Here is a 12,605-nt window from a genome sequence, read left to right as displayed (position 1 = left end):
TGATTTGCTCATCATCATTACCTCGTCAGTAATGGACGGACGTGTTTTTATTCGTAAACGTTGACTCGTTTCTCGGTAATTATAGCACATTAGCGGAAGGCGGAGATGGTCATGTATTTCAAAAGTTAACACAATAATAACTGAGTTAAGAATAACGGTTGTTTATTAATCATTGAGGTCAAAATTGGTCATACGCTGACACGCGTACGCGGTAGGTACGTGAACATTACTCTTTCACATTGTTTCATCATTTCTCTACTGTTGTTTTAATTTATACAGCCTACATATTGTAGAGATACATAACACCGCAACTTATAGAATAGAATAATGATACTCGTAGAACAATATGTAAGCAAAAAATGTCTTATAATCTTGTGACAAATCTTCATCATTAGCCCCATTCCAATTGATGGGTATAAGATTTCCAAATTATATACAAAACCTAAAACAACAACAAAGTTCCAAATGGAAATCACAATACATTAGAAATACTTGAGAATTTTTCAATTTTTTCGAAGATCATCATCGGGGTCAACATTCTTCATTCACTAAAAACGTGGGTACTTGTACCTATTTTCGCAATAAAACATGATTCGTCATTCGCAATTACTCCAAATTAATTTAATGGGTTTTCTAAGGAGGCACTTTAATAACACCCGTTTAATGCTGTCAATTTTTTAAAGAGTTACTCCGAAGGCACTAACCAGTAGATCCTGATTCAACACCCACGAAGATCATTTTGTATCGACATTTCCAAGAATAAACAAACTATGCAATTTAAAGTATTGCGTAAGCCTTTCACGACTACTCGCTAATATAATAGTAGCTTAAGTACTTTAACAAAATATCATTACAGCGTTAAGTTTACTACGTCAAGTATAGTTAAAATAATAGCGACAATAAAAATATATACATATACCATACCACAAAAAAAAAAATTACGTTAAATATTCCAAAGAAGGTGCCTTCCAATTATCATTAACACATTAAAAAAGACAGAAATCTCGCCAGTACCCTGTCGGATCTAATGCGCGGTAAGGCAGACGTCTAATTACATTAAAAGGTCTGCCTCGTAAGCAGGACAGGAGAAATCAGTCCGTCGACCTGCATTAAAATACCTTTGCCACAAAGACATGGCCGTTGTTCTTCTGAGAAGAGCAACAAAGATCCTGCTGCACGTTGTGACTCACTGCATCACTGGTCTGTCGAGTTTACGATCCAGACAAAAAGGGCTAAAGAATTCGTAATAATATGGTGGCAATTGAGATTTTACTCATCGCCTCACTGACACAGTTCCCATGTATTCGATATCGATATTTTGGATACCTTTAACAGTTTTTTTTATTTTTTAATAATGTATTGATTGTCCTTTACCTTACAAAGAGATAAGATTTGATTTTTTGTTTGTTTGTTACGAATAAGCTTCTCAAGTGCAGAACCGATTTTATAATTTGTTTCACTAATAGAAAGCTTCGGTATCAGCGAGTAAGGATATTTAATCCCCGTACTCCCACATGAATGAGAACTACGCAGATAAAACAGACTAGTATTAAATAAAAATTCCTTAGTAAGTAAAAACTAATTGTAAAACATGTCCGTTTTTCCCGGATACGCCCTTCTCGTGATTTTAAATTAATCAAAAAGAAAAATAAGAGTAGGTAACCTAATTAAAATTTATAAGGCTGTGAGAGTTTTACGGAAAAATACACAAATGAGTCAGAATATTCAACACCCAAAAATTCGGTTTTCATCAAACGGAAGCGAGCATTTTACGGAAGCTTTATGTCGCAATGGTTTAGATAAGACAAATGGGGGGAAATCCAGTTCTCGAGCGTAGATCGTGGATACTTAAACGAGTCATCGGTTAATGGGACTTTTCCGAGTACAGATACCGTTATCAAAAATGTGAGAGTAATTGGGGCAGAAAGCTGTCAGCACGCTGGCGTATGGTACAGTTTGATTCGTCGAAGAGCCGTGTAGGTGTTGCCACATGACTACCGCGGCGGACCGTCATCCTTCGGTACAAGAAATTACTTGTTCCCATAATTTATATTCGGGGTCGCCGTCACAGTTTATGATGAGCACATTAGAAAGGAGATAGCAATTGTATTGGTATGTAAAAAAATGATTCACACGTGGGAGGCTGTATAATACGTGTTATTGTTAAAATGTAATACGATCCTTCCAAGTAAAAGTTCGAGTCAGTATTACAGTATAGGTACGAGTACATTACAGTGTATCATGAACTACTTTTTCTTGAATTGTTACGTTAAGTAGAACGCCATATGAGTGCGCTTTTGCGCTATACGTACCTATGACAAAGACGTAACAAAAAATTAAAACATTGAGGTCACAAAAAAAACCTGTTGAGTTATGACCGTCGCATTTTTCCAAATTGGTTTTCCCTTTTATTTTGTTTCACATCAGTTAAATAAGTATAAAAGTTATACTGAGATGAATCACCATTAGTTAACTTGGATCTGAAGGATTCTCGATTTACGACGGTGTAATATGTTGGGTAGTTAGATTTCCAGCACCAATTAATTCGCTGGACAGACCAAGTGAAAACCGCTCTCCATGGTTCGCTCTACGAATGTGCTAGGAGAGTCACACTATGGGAGGAGTGGCGTCGGATAGTGATTAGTGAGGTTTGCCACCAGCCCTAAATGACGACCACGACCACTCTGTCAAGAGAGTAGCGACAAAGAAGAAATTTCCAGCTGATGTCAAATTAGCAATTAATGTTTGACTCAGTTCTATCTACTCTACTGGTCTGAACTTCGCACAGGGCTAGTTTCCACCATAAATGACTGAATATTATGAAAAAAAAAAAAAACAGAACAAGGCAGAAAATTTTGTTTTACTAGCATTAAATCCATCAGAGTTTCAAACTCAGTTAAATAAAAGGAATCGTACTGAATAGGTTATAATTTTATATAATAAGTTGTTGCACAAACGTTGGGTCATTACTCGGTGGATACTGTTTTGCATGTAAAGGAAAATAACAGAGCAGTTTACGTTTAATAACGAGCACTTACAGCACTTACTTACCTACAGCAGAACTAGCTTATGCCCACAACTTGGTCTACAAACCAATTTGTAAACTAGCCCGCTCTTCATATAGATATTTACGACTGCAATGTAAATAGTATTATGTCTCCCAAAGTCAAAGTTAAGTTTATTTTGGTATTTTTAATTAGTTAAAAACATTGCTCTCTCTAGTGTTAAAATATCAGATAGGTGTACTTTTCATATAACATATTGTAGGCTATTTATTTTCAAGCTTGTAGTGCAATGCTGATTGGCAAACTTTACACACGTAAAGAATTAAGAAAAATCACGATGTTATGCCTAATTCTCTCTTTCTGAGAGGAGATTCGCGCTCAACAGTTAGCAGATAAAGGATTGTTAATGATGATGAATTATTTTTATGACAAGTAAAATAGCTTTTACAATTAGTTTTCATAACCAGCATAGGTGATGTCTATCGTGCCGATCTGTTGCAGTCTACTTGATAAAGTATCGCCATGGTCGTGAACCTTGTGCACACCATCGAGACAAACACGCCTCCAACTCAGTTGTACATCTGAATGTATAAATGTAGATAGATATAAATGTTATTGTAAACTAATGAGGTACATTTCCTTGGAATCTAAATAAGTAACTCTACGATTAACCCTATGCGGCAGCAAGTCATTAGCACCTGCGTAGACAGACGTGACTCAGATGATATTATCAATTAAATAAATTGTTCATACTTTATTACTATCACATCTTATATTTTAATAAGAGAAACTGTAATAAAATACATGACTAATTCACACTTTCAGAATTTTAAAAAGATTGTTTATTTTCATTTAATTATTTAAGTGCATATTGTATTACACATTATCGACAATAATGTACTGAAATTATTTCTTTGCACATGAGCATGACATATTCAATGACACATGTCAGAACCATCAAATATTCAACTTAGTTAAAAGCAAAAGTTGGGATAAAACTACGAGTGATTGTCTGAGTTACTTTCTAGAAAAAATATCAGCCAGGATTTGGAGATTGCATAGTAGATATACGAGTAAGCTCTTTCTCTTCTATCTTCTCTTTTTTCTTTCTTCAATCTTTCTCTCCTAATCAAGAGATACCAGGTAATGAAAATTTCAGACCGTCGAAACGAGATAATGTACCACACAATTTGTAGGACATTGTGGCTGTTGTATAAGTCTATTGGTCTATTGCCCTGGTGGCAGATATGCCACGAGTAAGTAAATAATAAGATTTTCGTCGTAGTCATCAACCCATATTCGGCTCACTGCTGAGCTCGAGTCTCCTCTCAGAATGAGAGGGGTTAGGCCAATAGTCTACCACGCTGGCCCAATGCGGATTGGCAGACTTCACACACGCAGAGAATTGAGATAATTCTCTGGTATGCAGGTTTCCTCACGATGTTTTCCTTCACCGGTAATATGGAAATAAGATTTTGCCCCGTTTAAATTTTGAAAACGTAATGTTTTTTTTTGTCTATACTAATATAGGTAATCACTGGATGTACTGAACTGATTTTGAAAATTCTTTTACCACTGGAAAGCCACGTTTTTTGTCAGTGTCATAGGCTATATTTTATCCCCGTATTATCACGCGAACGCGAAATAAACAGACGAAACTTCGGGGCGGCGTTTATAAGTGCGTGAAACTGTCACTCGGCAAAACGGAAAGTTTTAAAAGGAAAAGTCGTCAGTGGAATCAGTTCAGATGACAAACGATTGCAGACAATGTGCAATAGCGCGGGTGGCGGCGGTTCACAATCAAGGTCGCGGCGCCTGCTAAGAAAGACGTTTGAAAACAAAAGTGATCACGGCTCACGCACACGGAATTACTTTATTATGTAAACAAAAGCCTTTCGAGACTTTCGTCGAACGGCGAATAATAGCAGAACACCAGACGCCTACGTGTGACGGAGAAAATATTGAAGTGTCTAAATAAGAAATTACAGCTAATCTGAATTGTATGGATGACACATCCATTGTTGCAAATAATATAGCATTGACTGGAACAAAGAATGATATGAAAGCTACAATGTTATTTTTTCTCTCTATAGTTTTTTAAATATTACGAGTACCACACATGAAGGACAACGATTTCATTTGTAAATTAACAGATCGATATCCTCTGACGGGCTTAATGGGTATTGTTATAAATAATATTTATGGCTAGGAAGATGATAAGCAAATCTCGAACTTGTTGTACGACCTGCGTCCTACACGCAGAAAATACAGACGAGAACAATTATATTTCCATTCGTATGAGTTAAATCATTTAACATGTTACACGGTGGAGTCGGTAAACCAGAATCGAGATAAATACTTCCGTGAAGCGGTCGATTTACCGAAAGATTGTTTGCAGTGTTTTAGTGCGACGCCTCCATTGATTTGTGAGCGATACGTGGGCGGTCGATGCATTGCCGACCCATACACGGCAACCTTGTTTACCTACTTGTCTTCCCTTTATGATAGCCGATATTGATCCGACAAGGTCCCTCTCATTAAAACTCGTGTATTTGGAGTGCAATCTCTTTTGTAGTCGCATCCGCCGATCATACGAAAAGGTTGACCGGCAAAAATATAGAGAGATATTTTGGTATACTACTTTCTTTTAGGTGTCCACAGATAAGCACTACATACGAGGACACGTTTTAATGAAATGGATTATTAATTTACCTCTTAAGGTATTTTCAAAAAAACGTGGAATACCTCGTCGCAGTATGTGATGGAATTTCCCCCGGAAGAATTGTATCATTTCTTCCGCGGAACTCGACGCGGGTCTGATCACAATGAATATGGTAAGCAATGCTGTTAAAGATAAAACTACAAAAACGACCTTTATCAACTTGTAACGCACGTTCCGAAAAGGAAACAAATGATCGCATTAGCATAATCGACTAGGAGCTGTCACGGTTTGTCTTTATTTAGTAAGCTAAGCGAATATACCCACCGACTTAACTATTACTACTGGGATTTTGAATAATTTTTCAATAAAATATCACATCGAGACAGTAATACCGAACTTCTTGTAAGGCCGAGTAGATTTAACTGTGATGAGAACTTAGGAATTGTTCCATAAAAGTAGAAGTTTGTTGCCTTTATTTTATCAATAAAAAAATCTTTATTAATTTAGAGCGTTTGATCATTATGATACATTTATTACTGTGTTCCACAATATAAGTAAAGTCGGCAAAATAAATGAAGTTACGAGGGTGCCAATGTAATACTGCACTATAGGTCTAGAGTGATGGTCTAGAGTGAGGTAGTTATGACTACCTTCATCAATCTTGATTATCTCTCGCATACTCAGACTAATTACATGAGGACTAGTATCGCACCCAAATTCACGAACAAAACTGTCTGCCATATTCTGTTTAAAACGAGCTTAAGAAAATTTGGAATCTATCTTTTATTAAACTAGAAGTTACACCGTCTTACAACAATTAACTACACAAAAAGTAGTTTAAAGAAGCTCTTTAACTGACGAAACACGATTACAACTATGAAACATCGATTCTATAGAGACAGTTTTTATAATCGCATTAGATCGTTGATCATATACTTTGACAGAAAAGTAACGTCTAGCGAGGCAGGTCCTTATCTAATTAGTCTGAGCTCGCATAACCTTAATAATTAGTAATGTATCAGATCAGATACACTGCTTTAGTTTCTGATAAGCTCAATAAAGCCTTAAACACAATTTGGTACCAAGTTGTTTTAAACATATATATGTATACGAGTACGAGTAAAAATCTGTCTACCTGGCCCTTAAGAATCCGTTCCTTGAGAATTGTGAAATCAAGATTACAATTAAGCAGGAGAGCTAGATTATTGTAGTTTTAATTCAAGATCTTACTAAAACTATACACTCAAGCGTGCTCTCTCATCCATATGGGTTAGCTGTCTAAGAATGTCGATTTATGGATTTATAATGAATCCAGAAGTTAATAATACCATGAACAGGACCGACATGTCGTACTCTAAAGCACTAACTTCTGAAGTTCAAGTTGCTAATGAGAGTTCCTGAAGATTAACAAACCGTTAATAATAACCATTTCACGAAGCCAATTTTCAAATGCAAAAACTTACCAATATCTTAGGAGTATTCAGCTTTTGCATTTTTATACATCGTGAATTTCTCACCAGTTCTTAGGTTAGGTAGATTGTTGTCGCAGTGTTGCGTGATGTTTTTAAATGTATGCGAAGTGTGGCAGAGTGCGATGGTCAATGTCATTGCCACTACACGCGGCGGGAAGGTATCGCTCCGAACAAAGGGCCATATCTATGACTCAAAAACGTGATCAAGTTTTATTATGCGTCTTCCTCCGTGCATCGCGTAACACAGACAAATTTGTTTTTTATCTCTTTTTAATTCAATTTAAATTCTTTGTTGCAAACTTAGGTAGTTGAGTTAAATTCAATTGAAACTTTGTTGCAAACTTAGTGAGTTTCAAATACATTGGTACATATTGTAATCAATTTGTTTAATAAACGTTTTTCCTCTTGTAACAAAACATCCGTTTCTTTTGTTATAAACTATTGAATGCGTTACATTGCGGGAAAAGAGTACAATACATTTGTTATTAATATGAATTGAATTATTACTATTTCATGCAAACAATTACATTCTCACTCTTGCAACTCATATCTAATTTTAACCGGACTGTCCTCGCGCCATTAAGTCTCAAAATTCAGTTAAATTGGCTGACCTCAAAATTGAGTTGATTTTAATTAATAAAAATCGTTATCTAAAATAAGGACATACCGTTGCATAACAACATGTTAATGTGACCCACATATTTTAATGTTTTTACATTTCAGTGGGCACAAATGTGAATTCATAACTGTTATTAAAGTGAAACCTATTGTTACACATGTGTTTTTGACAAATTTGGGTTAGCGCAATCATTTGGCATTGGCAAATGACTCAGTACACAAAGCTAACTGTATCGGTCTAGGTACGAGCATGTTCTAATTACCTAGTTTTTGAAGATCAAATTACCTACTTTTTCAACCTGTGTTTGAGCTCGTCTTTCATATGTTTATCTTTAGTCTATCATCTTATAAAAATATAGCTTGTAAGCGTGAAATTATGTTTTACATAACCTCATTAAAGCATCAAATAAATATAATTTTAACATTTCTTCTGAGTGTAGACTGTAGATGAAGACCTTAGTACCGTAAAAAGTTATCTAAAATAACTCTTTTAAAATACTCAAAGCGTCGTAGTTAAGTCAAAGAGAAACGCGGTGCAAAGAATTCATCTTTTTATTTTCCAGCATTTTATTTAATAAATACTTTCAACGTCAAAGTTTTTGTGCTCAAAACAGCACTCACTAAAAAAAATACAACACAAACTCGACGAATTGTTCAGTTACGAAGTGTTGTTTGTTTACAGTGTCAATAGCATATTGTTTTGCATTCCTGTGCCAATAAATCATTTCAAATGACTATTAATCGTCTCAAGTGAAAGTTGTAAGTGTAGGTATATAGTGTATGGCGCAATATATCTCATTGCGCCAAGAGCAAACCAACTATACGCTATCATGATGATCTACCACATGTGGCACATCATACTCATCTTGAGACATATTTCTTAACACTCAAACAATGCACTTTCACGGGGACGGGGCAGACAAAAGCTGTACAGTCCAACTTGGGCAAGACAATAGCTCAAATTAATTATCACTTTAATGTCCGTGTGACCTACTTATCGTGAGTTACAGATACGAACGACCCACGCGGCGGGCACAGAGGCCGTCGAGCTATACGCCCAGGTGAAGATACATCTGTCAGATAACTATACTCTCTAATATATGAGGAGTTCAAGAGCCAATCACCTTCCTGGAACATAACTCACTTTTGCAGCTTGCCTTTCATATACAAAAAAAGTAGAGCGTTGCAGTGACTGTGTTGTAGAAAATCTAGGTAATCAATAATAGAAAAGTTGCAAGTATTGATACACTTTATTTTAGTTAATTCTTTAGTTAATATGAGTAACTTTTATTCTTAATTGTAATTATTATTATTATTTTTTCTTTCTATGTACACACATTAGAATTTGTCTCTAAAATGCAGCACATACTGTTCAACTGTTCTACCACAATAAAACGAGTTACATAATTACATTAGACCTTGTGGTCTGGTAATTTGAAAGGGATCGATATAGCGCCTTGCACCTTGCCGTGCCTGTTATGCTTTTTGCTTGAGGGTTGAGCCTGAAACACAATACTATTGTATTGGGCTTAACTAGTTCCTTGAAATACATTGCATAAATATCAAGTCTTAATATTCTCTGACAACATGATAATGGGGACTTATTGTTTCCCGGGCAAATTATTATCCCGATTAAAACTTTTATACGGTGTTAAAACAATTTGAAGCATCTCGATGGACTCCGTTCAGAAGTTGAAACAATTATAATAACGAGTCCCAGTCGAGTACATTAGTTCAAATTTGTTTAGGAATCGCCAAAACTAGTACCACCACCTTTAAATTCAAATTAAAAAAAAATAGAATGAAGTAGGTTAAAATACTCTATGCGTGTATTCTTTAAGGTTGATGTGTCTGTGTCCGTTACTTGGACCAACGTAGAGTGCACACTCTGTAAACATAGAGCGCTAAATGAGATTGTCTTAATGACTTCTGACAGCCACATAATAAGGCCTATTCTGAACAAAAGACCAAGTACTTGACATGGGAGTGTAAATGTTTTCTTTGGGAACATTGTTACAACGTTCTACTTATTATCATATTTCAATTTCATCAAATCAAACTGATAAGAGTTTAAATATACTTATAACTATTATAAAGGCGAATGTGAGTTTGTTTGATTGTTATGCTTTCACACCTAAATCACTTAACGGGTTTCACTCTTATCAATGGGAATCTCCATTACCAATAAGTAACGTAGGCTACCAGTTTTTATTCCTCTTTTGCAGAACGTTCTTTCGGAACGAAAAATTAGGAAATCTCCATTATCAGCAACTAATGTACGCTACTAGTTATAGATATTACCAATGCAACGGGATTTATACGCGGGCGAAACACAACTGGTAATAAAATAATTATACGATTGAATCATTTCTACGGCAAATAATAAAAAAAGCAGAGTGAACGTGTCTTGTGTTCTTTTCACCGTTACAATAATATGTCACCAATAAATCTTAGTTTCAGCTGTATATGGAAAACGTCCAATTAAATTAAAACTAATCAATGTCGTTGCCTAAAACAAAAAATAGTGAAGAGTGGATAACGGACGAAACTGTATATGACCTACTTGTGATTTTGTGACTCAGTTATATGGAATCAAATCTTTGCACTATACGCATGTAAATTCCTCGTGTGGACCTGTTTATACGCACCTACTAGTGCACTACAATATTATAGGTTACGTTTAATTCTACTCTACATGTATAACGTTTAGCTCATACTTTTTTTCTAATAATAGTTAAACCACACTCTAATACCACGGTTAAGGGGTACGATTGGAATTCAACAGGTCTTGGATTTGTTCCTGTCGTTTGCACTTTCTGGTACCCATCCTAATGTTTTCTTAGATCTACCATAAATTTCGGCTTAATGGAAAAGGGAAAGGGGATATTAATGGTCATCTATATTTAATACTCATATTATAAGAATCTACGCAGACAGCAAAATTAATCCAAAATTTACTGCTCACGATAAACTCGAGTTAACTAACTGACTCTATCAATATTATTTAATTTAATTAATCCACCTTCAACCCACAATCAAGAAAAAAAAAAACGTCCCCACAACGTTCGTGTGAAAAATATTTCACACTCTGTACACAGCGAGCAAATCTAAACCAATCAACGTGTTTTCTAAAAATGTCTCTCATTAAGTTGGTTTACGTCCATTTCCTTTTATAAGAGTAATTAACTAATGTATATTAAATTATTAAATAAACTTATACATCATCACGGCCGCCGCAGCCCGCATTGGGTGCTTTCACTTGCGTGCCCGCCCACTGTCTGCCAAAGGACGGGTTCCGACTAGAACCGTTCGGATACGTAAGAAACATTTTGGAGGTGTCGAGAAAAATAAAAAAAAAACAGAGACTAATAAAATAAATTAAAATTTTAAATTAATTAGTCTTTCGTAATTTAAAAGTTTCGTTTCCTAATTTGATTGACATAGCAGTAGCGAAAGTTAAAAATTATTACACGCCTTATAATTATTCAGACGGAGAAAGGCTGTATAATGTCTTCTTGGATTTTTTAGCAAAATTGGTTTAAAGTGTTAAAACAGCATCAAAGTTATGAGCTAGTTTCCAAACACGGCGAAATTAATATTGTTCGTCATTCATCAAATCAACGTCCCCTGTTTGAATTTGAACTGAAAATGATTTAGTGTTCTTTTTTTTGTGATTTCGTAATTTTAAAATCTTCAAATTGAACTTTTCTATGAGTATTCTATGAGGTGCCAAAATAAAATATCACTAACAACGTAGTTGCCATGGAAGTATGCGATGTCACTTCGCTGTAACTTTACAGAATGCAAGGGCTGCAAGCCTGAATGTGAATGTTTGCGAATGCGAAAATTGAAATTATAAAGCTGAGATTTTTATATTTAAATTGACCACATAAATGTGCGAGATCATAATAATTTGCCACGAAAATATAATTCGTTTATTCGTACATCTTCGCTCAACGTCCGCTCCATAAGAATTTTTGTTCGAGTAATCGTACAAAGAAAACTAACACGTAGGCGTGATTATTTAACTTTTTTCCGTCCGTTGCTCAATTGTAAGTGTTATTGCTTCAGTTTCAGCAATTAATTAAAACTATAGTTGGTACACAGTGTTGTAACGGAAATTAATGAAGTATTAAATAAAGTACAAGTGCATTCTGTTAAAATATGACTACACGCCATGTTGAAAGCCAATCAACGGATTTTGCGCAAAAACGGCTGGAGACAAACTTAAATTAGATCCGTTGACGCAAATTGCAATCAATCTGAACACAATACGGTTTGAGTAATCGCAGTTCTTGCACGTGGGTCGTGTAGTCTCAGAGACAGACTTGTGACCTCCCTTATTTACAAGCTCCTATTTAATTTGCCATATTAGTATGTGTAAGTCAAATCTTCAAATATTCCACTTCTCTTTAGAACAATTACGAATTGATTGAAGCTTGTTTTTGAAGCATGCATTTTGTATGTATTTAATATACATACAAATTCATATAATTGCTGGCGAACTTTGACCGCGTGAGAACAGATCATATAAAATTTCATTCTCTACTTAACGATTTATGGTATGGTCCACATACAAGTGCGTCCACTGATCTGCATCGTGCAGATCGCACGAATCTACCGTAAAATTAAAAATCCGATGTATCTGATTCTCACGATGGGGATATGTGGACGCATATCTTTACAGCTAATACAATTTTTTTGAAACGCTTTCCTAAGGACTTTTATACAAACGAATTGCCTACATACAAGCCTACATACTTCGATCACCACTAGTTTGACATTATGACGTTACTACTTTTAACACGAGCTTGGTTAAAAAGAAAGGAGAATAGTGACCATGTGTAA

This window comes from Bicyclus anynana, chromosome 10, assembly GCF_947172395.1.
Source record: "Bicyclus anynana chromosome 10, ilBicAnyn1.1, whole genome shotgun sequence".
Taxonomy (NCBI): Eukaryota; Metazoa; Arthropoda; class Insecta; order Lepidoptera; family Nymphalidae; genus Bicyclus; species Bicyclus anynana.
Note: the sequence above shows the minus strand (reverse complement) of the source record.